The sequence below is a fragment of the Schistocerca americana genome, chromosome 7 (genome assembly GCF_021461395.2).
Source record: "Schistocerca americana isolate TAMUIC-IGC-003095 chromosome 7, iqSchAmer2.1, whole genome shotgun sequence".
Classification (NCBI taxonomy): Eukaryota; Metazoa; Arthropoda; class Insecta; order Orthoptera; family Acrididae; genus Schistocerca; species Schistocerca americana.
In genome coordinates, this window is record NC_060125.1 from 560,021,260 (window position 1) to 560,034,087 (window position 12,828).

Here is a 12,828-nt window from a genome sequence, read left to right on the forward strand (position 1 = left end):
ATCATTCCATAGTATAACACGGTCCACAACCCACAAAAACTGCAGAGAAAATGATATACTGTTTGCATTTTCTTTTTGCTCTTAGACCTAAGTTTCTATGCAGGTGTTTTGTGTGTATGTCGGTATAAGTGTGACCAGATGCGGCACTTATGTCATAATTTAATTAGTATAGTCACTGCTTCCGATCTGCAGATATCAGAGGGTAGCTGAGTGGATAATGTCCGAAAGCCATAAAAAGATAATTTACACTGAAGAGCCAAAGGAACTGGTACACCTGCCTAATATCGTGTAGGGCCCCCACGTGCACGCAGAAGCGCGCAACACGACGTGGCATGAACTCGACTAATGTCTGGAGTAGTGCTGGAGGAAACTGACACCTTGAATCCTGCAGGGCTCTCTACAAATCCGTAAGAATACGAGGGGATGGAGATCTTTTCTGGACAGGACAGCACGTTGCAAGGCAATAATGTTTCATATATGGGAAGTTTGGTGGCCAGCAGAAGGTTTCAAACTCAGAAGAGTGTTCCTGGAGCCACTTTGTAGCAGTTCTGAACGTGTGGGGTGTCACATTGTCCTGCTGGAATTGCCCAAGTCCGTCGGAATGCACAAGGCATACAAATGGATGCTCGTGAACAGACAGGATGCTTATTTATGTGTCACCTGTCAGAGTCGTATCTAAACGTATCAGGGGTCCCATATCGCTCCAATTGCACACGCCCCACACCTTTACAGAGCCTCCATGAGCTTGAACAGTGCCCTGCTGACATGCGGGCTCCACGGATTCATAAGGTTGTCTCCATACCCGTACACCTCTGTCCTGTTCGCCCCCGATAGCTGAGTGGTATCAGTCGGCTTTCAGCCGTGTTACCGTGCGGACGGGCTCGGCGCGCCGGGCAGTGCTCCGCAGGTGTTGTTGTTTACCCGCTAGCGCGCGGTCGCGTCGTTGTCTTGCCGTATAGTACCTGTACCGACCCGACATGGCGTTCTCATATCGAAAAGCTACAATCAAACTAACGTTCAACGCATCGTACACGAGACCGAAGGCCCATGAAATTGAACGGTTTCTACGAGACATCATGCACATCGAACCACAAGATCTGATAGGAATTCATCTGTCTATTGTAACCAGCACAGTGTACCTCAAACTGATTGACGAAGCGGCCTGCGACAGGTTACTCCAACGATCTGCAAACGGCTTTCGCTTCTGTCACGCAGACGGTAACGTGAGCGTGGTAGGAGTTGACCATGCTGGTCTGGGGGTGCGTACCGTGCGCATCTTTGAACTACCGTTCGAAGTTCCTGCCAACCTAGTCCTTGATGCGCTGCGGCCATACGGCACAGTTCTGAGCTACACAGAGGAGAAATGGAACACATTCGAAACGTACCCTGTCCTTAACGGGGTACGACAAGTGCGCATAGAACTTAAGAAGCACGTTCCATCGTATGTTTTCGTTGGTGGCTGCCGCGCAATTGTTATATATGATGGACAACCGAGGACCTGCTCGGGCTGCGGCCAGGAGGGCCATGTTAGAACTGAGTGTCTGCAGCGCCGCCTCGTTCAGGTGCCCCGCAATGAACTTCCCCAACGATCCACTATGACCTCTCTCCCGCTCACATATGTGGAGGCGGCACGACATGATGTGACGGATGATCAAAACCTGCTACCTCCTCAAGCCTCTGCCAGCTCCTTCGGAGAGTCAGCGCCGTCGACGACGCCGCAGCCCAACGGTGCAGAGGTTCCTACAGCCTCCTCCCACCGCAGCGTCGTGGGCACCCAGCCACCGTCACTGTCGGGATCAGACACAGGGGTTCCTAGCGACCGAGACTGTGTCGAGCCCCGCCCTCCAGTGGATGTCGAATCTCGGACCCGAAAGCAAAAATCACCCAAGCGACACAAGAAGAGGCGATTGTCAGCTGACGAACAGGACAGGAATGTGAAGTCGGCGGAAGACATCGACTTCGTTGACTCGCCCACAATTGCAACGGACTCCAGTGGCATCATTCACCAGAAGGTGCCTGAAGACAAGGAACACTCTCCTAAATCTGGTGGCCCAGAAAACGAGGCGCACTGCGTCGACTCCCAAAATGTGGGCTCCTGTGAAAGCGTCCAGCCCCCAATGACATCACAATCGTCTCTTGGTGATTGGGCAGACGATATGGAGGCAGATGATGCACAGCAAACATCGATATCTCCACCAGAGCCCGTGGCTGACATTGAGCCCGGAGGGCTCTGCCAGTCAGGGACTCCTACGGCACAGTAATGCACAGCATGCAGATGGATGGCTGTGTGGTGTGTGGTGTGTGAGATCACTGTGGGATTGCACCGGCACCCTGCCTCCGCCACTTGATATGTCTCAGTCATACCGTGTGGGGACAGCCAACGTAAATGGTGTCCACTCCACTGTCAAGACCCGCATGTTACACGACATGATCAGAGCGGCAGACTTGGACATTGCCCTTCTCCAGGAGATCCGTCCCGAGCTGTGTTTAGACCTATATGGCTACACCACGTACAGCCTACCCCTAGGTGATGGCGCAGGAGGAACGGCCATCCTTCTCCGAGATGGCATAGACGCGACGGACGCGACGTACTTGCCGAACGGGCGAGGCATCGCACTCACACTTGGCGCAGTGCGCCTCATTAACGTCTACGCTCCCTCCGGTAATTCGCACCGTGGTGACAGGCATGTCTTCTATTCGGAGGAGTTGGCCCCACTTTTGCAAGGAAATATGGACCATTACATAGTGGGCGGCGATTTTAACAGTGTTCTGCGGCCCGAGGACCAGATACCGCATTACGTCCCATGCCCGGCTCTACAAGCATTGATACGTGACCTCGCGCTCCACGACACATGGCTCTTACATCATGGGACCCAGAGTGGATATACGCACTTTACCAGCCATTCTGCCAGTCGTCTGGACCGGATTTACGTCTCGCGTGCCCTCCGAACAGCAACCCGTGATGCAGAACTCTGGCCGACGGCCTTCACGGACCATCTCGCGTACATCTGCACTGTCACCTTGCCCCGACAACTCACAAGACGCAGCAGGGGCCCGTGGACGCTGAACGTCTCCCTCCTTCGCGAGGAAGCGTGTCGGCGAGCAGTCACTGACACGTGGCGTCGATGTATCAGGCGCCTGCCTATGTATGCTTCCACGTTGCTGTGGTGGCTGGGATGTGTCAAACCTGCCCTCCGAAAGACCTTGATGGCCTACGGGCGTGACAGATCGAACTGGCAAAGGGCAACATCGGAATTTTACTATACAGCGTTACGTGAGCTGGCGACGCAACCGCCGTCTCCCGAACGTCAGACGTCCGTACAACGCATCAAAGCTCGTCTACTTCGCATCAGGACAGAGCAGCTAGACGGTGTCCGCATCCGTGCGCGAGTGCAAGACTGTATCCCCAACGAAACAGCGTCAGTGTATCACATTGTGCGCGAGAGGCGCCACCGCAAACGTCAGCTCATTACGGCGGTAAACACGGAGGACGGCGGGCGCGCAGTGACACAAACGGACATCGCGCACACGTTCGCCAGACACTATGGGACCTTGTACATGGAAGATCCGCGAAATGTACGTGATTATGACGAGCTGTTGCACGATTTTCCCGCCCCTCGGGGCGTGGCACCCGATGATAGTCTTCTGTTGCCCATTACACCCGACGAGCTGACATCGGCCTTGGCACGTGGAGCACCGAACAAGTCGCCTGGACCGGACGGTTTACCCCTGGAATTCTACCGCACTTTTTACCACCTTATGGGTGACAAGTGGCTCCAAATGTTTCAAGACCTGATCCGCCCTGATTTCACTGTCCCCACAGAATTCACAGAAGGCATCTTGATCCCAGTTCCGAAACCGAATGGTGGTTGTAGGTGGCAAGATTTTCGCCCACTCACACTCCTCAACAACGACTACAAGATCCTCGCCGGTATCCACCGCGCGCGTCTCCACACCGCTATCGGGAAAGCCATCCACACCGATCAGACATGTTTAGGTGGTGTCAGCAACATTCATACGGCGTTAGGAGCATACCGCGACGTAATTGCTTTGACGGCGGCCTGCAAAATACGACGCGCCCTTGTCGCCGTAGATTTTGACCACGCATTCGACCGCGTCGATCACGGTTTCTTACGCGCAGTTTTGCAACACATGGGCCTCTCTCCGGAGTCTGCACAGGTGGTCCTTCGACTGGTCCACGGAGCGCGCTCCCGCATGATGGTCAACGGTTATCAGTCTGGTCACATTGTTGTTGGACGGTCAGTGCGACAAGGGTGCCCCCTGTCGGACCTATTATTTGCTGCAGCGCTTGAACCAGCTTTACATGGTCTACGGCAGCGATTAACTGGTATCTCCTTGCGGTACGTGGCCTTTTGTTGTGGTGCATTCGCCGATGACGTGGTGTTCCTGGCCAGATCAGAGGATGAAATGCATATGGCGCTACAGTGGCTACGCCAGTACGGGACGGTCGCTGGGAGCGTCATCAACGTGAAGAAGACAAAATACATGGATGTCGGAGGGGGGATTTCCCACACAACGGCGGTGCCCTTTGACAAGGTGCCCGTACTCAAGTGTTTAGGAGTGCAATTCTATAGCAATGTCCGCAGCACGGCGGCGGCTACGTACCGCCGGCTCCTACACCAGACACGTGCTCTGCTGCAGGACAACAAACTGCGTCGCTTGGATATGCTCCTCAGAACACGTTATGTCAACACCTATCTTGTCTCAAAACTGAACTATTTTGCGCATATCCTTCCCTTGACAGCTACGATGGCCGACAGATTTCAAGCAGCATATGGACATTTCGTAAGCACCGGTCTGGTTTTTAAAGTCCGATACGCCACCCTGACACTGCCGCAGCGGGCGGGCGGTATCGGTTTAATTCACGTATATAACCGTGCGCGATCGCTTTATCTCAACACTATGCGTCGCACGTGGACCTCTGCCCACGCCACTCTGACGGGCACCCTGATAGCGGAAGTGGCACCACACTCTCTGCATCCTCCGGTTTCTGTAGGACACATTTCACCGGCACTCACCCACATCAGAGACTTCTTTATTGACTTCAGCTACTTACGGTCAGAACTTCCGACGACACGGAAGCCCAGCACAAAAGACTATTATCGCCTCTATCGGCAGCGTCAACCTGTAAATACGGTCACCCACAGACATCCTGAAGTTGCCTGGAACACGGTGTGGCGAGCGGTACACACGCCTTTTCTACCTACGACGGTGCGTTCATTGTGGTACGTGGTTGTGAATGGGAAGTTCGCTACTCGTCAGAGGCTACATTCCATACATCTGACGGACGACCCCTTGTGTCCGACATGCTCAGTCGTTGACTCGGATGCACACCGTCTGACTTGTGCCGCGACCAGCGAGTGCTGGCTACTGACGCAGCGCATGCTGGCATTGCTCTTGCGGCGATTGCCGGAGTCTATCTCCCCTGATGACGTATTGCGCCCCGACGTCGTATACTTCCCATCAACCAGAACGAACGGCGTTAACTGGCTAAAAGGCAAGGCCGTTTACTACATATTTTGCGATGCTCCCAAAGGCACACTCGACTTTTGGTCCCTACTGATGACGACACATGCAGCTTTCAGCCGCCACCCGAAGTACAGAACTCGTTTCGCAAATTATTTAGGTTCATTATTTGCGGATCCTCCTGCTCACTGGGGCGTTCCGGGTATGAGACGCTGAAAATGAAGAAGAATCCTGGAGCATATTGATCCTCTACGGACGGAATAGGGGGGAACCCCTCCCAACAGACGAGAAGACGACTCGGACGCTCGGCTACGCCAGTTGTAGGATCTTTCTTTGTAATGAAACAAAAATAAATCTATAATCAAAAAGAAAGTTATAAAAATTAAAGAAATAAATAAATAAAGAGAACAACATCGACAAACCCACTCCATCCCCTTCCTGATCCTTCGATCCTCGAACTCGAACACGTTGCTAAAAAAAAAAAAGTGGTCAGCGCGACGGACTATCAGCCCGAAGGGCTCGGGTTCGATTCCCGGCTAGGTCCGAGATTTTCTCTGCTCAGGGACTGGTTGTTGTGTTTTCCTAATCATCATCATTTCATCCCCATCGACGCGCAAGTCGCCGAAGTGGCGTCAAATGGAAAGACTTGCACCAGGCGAACGGTCTATCCGACGGGAGGCCCTAGCCACACGACATTTCATTTCACCTCTGTCTTCTCGATACAATTTGAAACGACCAGGCAACGTTTTTCCAATGTCTGTGTTTATGGGCCAAGCCGAGGCGTAAAGCTTTGTGTCGTGCAGCCATCAACGGTACACGAGTAGACCTTCGGCTCCGAAGTGGTTGGCACGCTGACACTTGTTGGCAGCATTGAAATCTGCAGCAGTTTGCGGAAGGGTTGCACTTCCGACACGTTGATCGATTCTCTTCAGTCGTTTTTGGTCCCGTTCTTGCCAGATCTCTTTCCGTTTGCAGCGATTCGGAGATTTGAGGTGTTACCAGATTCGTGATATTCACGGTACACTCATGAAATGGTGGTACGAGAAAATCCCACACTTCATCGAAGGCTCGGAGATGGTGTGTCCTATTCCTCGCGCGCCGACTATAACACCACGTTCAAACTCACTGAAATCATGATAACCTGCCATTGTATCAGCAGTAATTGATCTAACAACTGTGTCACACAGTTATTGTCTTATACAGTCCGCAGCTCGTGGTCTTGCGGTAGCGTTCTCGCTTCCCGCGCACGGGGTCCCGGGTTCGATTCCCGGCGGGGCCGGGGATTTTCTCTGCCTCGTGATGACTGAGTGTTGTGTGTCTTTCATCATCATTGACTCGCAAGTCGCCGAAGTAGCGTCAACTGAAAAGGACTTGCAATACGGTGGCTGAACTTCGCCGCATGGGGCCTCCCGGCCAACAATGCCACACCATCATTTTATTTCATTTGTCTTATATAAGTGTTGCCAACCGCAGCGCCGTATTCTGCCTGTTTACATATCTCCGTATTTGAATTCACATGTCTGAACCAGTTTCTTTGGCGCTTCAGTGTAAAATACACTCCTGGAAATGGAAAAAAGAACACATTGACACCGGTGTGTCAGACCCACCATACTTGCTCCGGACACTGCGAGAGGGCTGTACAAGCAATGATCACACGCACGGCACAGCGGACACACCAGGAACCGCGGTGTTGGCCGTCGAATGGCGCTAGCTGCGCAGCATTTGTGCACCGCCGCCGTCAGTGAAAGCCAGTTTGCCGTGACATACGGAGCTCCATCGCAGTCTTTAACACTGGTAGCATGCCGCGACAGCGTGGACGTGAACCGTATGTGCAGTTGACGGACTTTGAGCGAGGGCGTATAGTGGGCATGCGGGAGGCCGGGTGGACGTACCGCCGAATTGCTCAACACGTCGGGCGTGAGGTCTCCACAGTACATCGATGTTGTCGCCAGTGGTCGGCGGAAGTTGCACGTGCCCGTCGACCTGGGACCGGACCGCAGCGACGCACGGATGCACGCCAAGACCGTAGGATCCTACGCAGTGCCGTAGGGGACCGCACCGCCACTTCCCAGCAAATTAGGGACACTGTTGCTCCTGGGGTATCGGCGAGGACCATTCGCAACCGTCTCCATGAAGCTAGGCTACGGTCCCGCACACCGTTAGGCCGTCTTCCGCTCACGCCTAAGCATCGTGCAGCCCGCCTCCAGTGGTGTCGCGACAGGCGTGAATGGAGGGCGAATGGAGACGTGTCGTCTTCAGCGATGAGAGTCGCTTCTGCCTTGGTGCCAATGATGGTCGTATGCGTGTTTGGCGCCGTGCAGGTGAGCGCCACAATCAGGGCTGCATACGACCGAGGCACACAGGGCCAACACCCGGCATCATGGTGTGGGGAGCGATCTCCTACACTGGCCGTACACCACTGGTGATCGTCGAGGGGACACTGAATAGTGCACGGTACATCCAAAGCGTCATCGAACCCATCGTTCTACCATTCCTAGACCGGCAAGGGAACTTGCTGTTCCAACAGGACAATGCACGTCCGCATGTATCCCGTGCCACCCAACGTGCTCTAGAAGGTGTAAGTCAACTACCCTGGCCAGCAAGACCTCCGGATCTGTCCCCCATTGAGCATGTTTGGGACTGGATGAAGCGTCGTCTCACGCGGTCTGCACGTCCAGCACGAACGCTGGTCCAACTGAGGCGCCAGGTGGAAATGGTATGGCAAGCCGTTCCACAGGACTACATCCAGCATCTCTACGATCGTCTCCATGGGAGAATAGCAGCCTGCATTGCTGCGAAAGGTGGACATACACTGTACTAGTGCCGACATTGTGCATGCTCTGTTGCCTGTGTCTATGTGCCTGTGGTTCTGTCAGTGTGATCATGTGATGTATCTGACCCCAGGAATGTGTCAATAAAGTTTCCCCTTCCTGGGAAAATGAATTCACGGTGTTCTTATTTCAATTTCCAGGAGTGTAACTTCAGTCGCACATTTTATTTAAGAAAGGGCTACCCGTAGTTTCAAGAGTAGCTTACAGATTCGTGCTTTAGAGCCTATGGCAGGTGATTCACAGAGACTTCCTCGATGGTTTGTGCGTCCAGAAAGGCAACATTCCCGCACGGACGGACGGCCGCCCACGCGGGTGTTGACCGTTCCCACGGGGGAATCCTATCGCTGACGGGGAGGGGTTGCACGTCGGGCTGCGGCGCTGACAGAGAAAGGAACGCAATTAAGATGTGGCGGCAGATACGAGGGCGGCGTGGCGGACCCCACAACCCTTCCCTGTCTGCGCTGGCTGCGCCGTCACTATCCGCGGCCGCTCCCCTGTCCACGTGATCGCCGAGGAGGCGATCGTTAAATAACTGTCAAGGAGAGTGGCCGCTCTCTTGCAAGACTGTTGTTGTTGCTGACGTGGTCTTCAGTCAGAAGACGGCAGTGTAAGTCTCTAAATCACTGGATAACTACTGCAGCCTGTATAAGTTTGGTCCTGCTTGCTGTATAGTCACGTCTTTGAATAAAACGTTCTCGGTTTTCAATCCGCGTCAATTCGAATAAAATCGTCGAGCTTTCGATGACCATCTCCGCCATCGTCGTCAGGAGTTCACTGACTGCCAGGGCTGCTACCGTAACAACCCTGGCAGTCAGTGAACTCCTGACGACGGCGGTGGAGATGATCATCGAAAGTTCGAGGATTTTATTCCAATTGACGCGGCTTGAAAACCGAGAACGTTTTATTCATGTATGGCGTCGTGAAAGACACCGAGGACACATACTCACAAGTAAGTGGGCTGTTTAGGTTTTTATGTTGGTAACGCCATTTTTTTTTTTGGTTCTGAGCACTATGGGACTTAACTGCTGTGGTCATCAGTCCCCTAGAACTTAGAACTACTTAATCCTAACTAACCTAAGGACATCACGCACATCCATGCCCGAGGCAGGATTCGAACCTGCGACCGTAGCGGTCACGCGGTTCCAGACTGTAGCGCCTAGAACCGCACGGCCACTCCGGACGGCTGGTAACGCCATGTAGCGCTCTATATGAAAAAGTAGGCTGTTTAGGTTTTTATGTTGGTAATGCCATGTAGCGCTCTATATGAAAAAATAGCCTGTTTAGGTTTTTATGTTGGTAACACCATGTAGCGCTCTATATGAAAAAGTAGGCTGTTTAGGTTTTTATGTTGGTAACGCCATGTAGCGCTTTATATGAAAAAAGTAGGCTGTTTAGGTTTTTATGTTGGTAACGCCATGTAGCGCTCTATATGAAAAAAGTAGGCTGTTTAGGTTTTTATGTTGGTAACGCCATGTAGCGCTCTATATGAAAATCACTGACTGTGCTGTGTGCAGTCTGAGGCTGGTCGGCATTGTTGCAATATTTGCTATTGTAGTGATTGTCAGTTGGATGTGAACAGCGCGTAGCCGCCAGCAGTGGTGGATGTGGGGAGAGATGGCGGAGTTTTGAGAGCGGATGATCTGGACGTGTGTCCATCAGAGACAGTAAATTTGTAAGACTGGATGTTATGAAATGGTATATATATTACGACTTTTGAACACTATTAAGGTAAATACATTGTTTGTTCTCTATCAAAATCTCTCATTTGCTAACTACGCCTATCAATAGTTAGTGCCTTCAGTAGTTTGAATCTTTTATTTAGCTGGCAGTAGTGGCGCTCGCTGTATTGCAGTAGTTCGAGTAACGAAGATTTTTTGTGAGGTAAGTGATTCATGAAAGGTATAGGTTATTGTTAGTCAGGGCCATTCTTTTGTAGAGATTATTGAAAGTCAGATTGCGTTGCGCTAAAAATATTGTGTGACAGTTTAAGCACAGTCATTAATAATTCTTCTAAGGGGACGTTTCAACGTCTTTGTCTCCCTCCAAAAATTGTACTCCCATGCTCCCTCCCTTGTTAAGTGATTACTCCTTGACGTTTAGTACATCCCTTCTTTTAGTCAGGTTGTGTGACACGTTTCTTTTCTCTCTGATTCTATGACATACTGAGCCGGTGGTCGACACTATTGCAGCCGACCGCGGTCGTGTCGAAGATACCACGGGGATCGGGTGACCTCTTCGAAACCTTATCTAAGGAGTGCGGAGTAACAGATACGCAGCGATCGGAGGTGGACGTTCCGACTGGAGCGACAGAATTGTGTTTACGAGCCGCTTAGATACAAATTGCAACGGCCTTGCCGCAGCGGAAACACCGGTTCCCTTGAGATCACCGAAGTTAAGCGCTGTCGGGCGTGGCAGGCATTTGGATGGGTGACCATCTGGGCCGCCATGTGCTGTTGCCCTTTTTCGGGGTGCACTCAGCCTCGTGATGCCAATTGAGGAGCGGCTCCGGTCAAAGAAAACCATCGTAACGACCGGGAGAGCGGTGTGCTGAGCACACGCCCCTCCTATCCGCATCCTCAGCTGAGGATGATACGGCGGTTGGATGGTCCCGATGGGCCACTTGTGGCTTGATGACGGAGTGCTTTTAGATACAAATTGAGTCGAGGGCAGGCTGCTAGCTGTCGGCGAATGGCACATGGTTTCTGTGCCGTCCAACAGTACCACGTTCAGCTGCAGTGCTGTAACGGGTTCCTGGTTAATCTTTGCTGATGCTGCAGTGATATTGGAGTGCTTCCCGGGCGGGAGCAACATTCTCCAGATGTGCTATGGCGTACGAATGAGCTAGGTCTGTCGCTATTACAAAAAATATCGGGAATCCGATATACCGATAATTAAAAATATCACTAGCGTATCCCAATACATCGAAAAACATATCTATATATCGACGGAAAAAATATCAGCGTATTTGCAAAATACTAACATGAATTCTTTACAGAAGAATGTAAAACTGGTAGAAGCCGACCTCAGGGAAGATCAGTTTCGATTCCGTAGAAATGTAGGAACACGCGAGGCAACACTAACTGTCCGCAGCTCGTGGTCGTGGGGTAGCGTTCTCGCTTCCCGCGCCCGGGTTCCCGGGTTCCATTCCCGGCGGGGTCAGGGATTTTCTCTGCCTCGTGATGACTGGGTGTTGTGTGATGTCCTTAGGTTAGTTAGGTTTAAGTAGTTCTAAGTTCTAGGGGACTGATGACCATAGATGTTAAGTCCCATAGTGCTCAGAGCCATACAAAGCTATCGTCCATCTTTCTACCCCTCTGCGACTGTTGGTGTGTTAATATAGTTGTATCATTTAAAACTATGTCTGTCCTGTTACATTTCGCCTAATACAAAAGTACGATTGGAAAGAATCTGCTGCAGCCGCTTGATATTCTTTCAGATACATGGGCGTGAAGGCGCCTAGAAAATAAGCCAGCAAATCACAACAACAGACATCGGATCCTGTTGCAGGGACGGGTTACGTTACCCGTTTAGGTACAGAAAACTGGTCACTACGAAAGCCTTCAGAAAAATGCTTGTAGTTCCTGTATATAGTATTTTCTTTTCGACTTAAAAATCCTTGAAGTACACTACTGGGCATTAAAATTGCTACACCACGAAGATGACGTCCTACAGACGCGAAATTTAACCGACAGGAAGCAGATGCTCCGATATTCAAATGATTAGCTTTTTAGAGCATTCACACAAGACTGGCGACACCTACAACGTGCTGACATGAGGAAAGTTTCCAACCGATTTCTCATACACAAACAGCAGTTGACCGGCGTTGCGTGGTGAAACGTTGTTATGATGCCTCGTGTAAGGAGGAGAGATGCGTACCATCACGTTTCCGAATTTGATAAAAGTCGGGTTGTAGCCTATCGTGATTGCGGTTTATCGTATCGCGACATTACTGCTCGCGTTGGTCGAGAACTAATGACTGTTTGGAGAATATGGAATCGGTGGGTTCAGCAGGGTAATACGGAACGCCGTGTTGGACCCCAACGGCCTCGTATCACTAGCAGTCGAGATGACAGGCATCTTATTCGCATGGCTGTAACGGATCGTGCAGCCACGTCTCGATCCCTGAGTCAACAGGTGGGGACGTTTGCAAGACAAAAACCATCTGCACGAACAGTTCGACGACGTTTGCTGCAGCATGGACTATCAGCTCGGAGACCATGGCTGCGATAACACTTGACGCTGCATCACAAACGACGAACCTGGGTGCACGAATGGCAAAACGTCATTTTTTTCGGAAAGCAAGATGATGGTCGCATCCGTGTTTGGCGAACGCACATTGGAAGCGTGTATTCGTCGTCGCCAATCTGGCGTATCGCCCGGCGTGATGGTATGTGGTTCCAATGGTTACACGTCTCGGCCACCTCTTGTTCGCATTGACGGCACTTTGAACAGTGGACGTTACATTTCAGATGTGTTACGACCCGTGGCTTTACGCTTCATTCGATCCCTG

The 12,828-nt window shown here is 51.7% G+C and overlaps 1 pseudogene; it reads left to right on the forward strand.

The window, feature by feature from the left end:
• Nucleotides 1–10,659: 10,659 nt before the first annotated feature.
• On the forward strand, nucleotides 10,660–10,777 carry LOC124623413 (annotated as a pseudogene).
• Nucleotides 10,778–12,828: the final 2,051 nt, after the last annotated feature.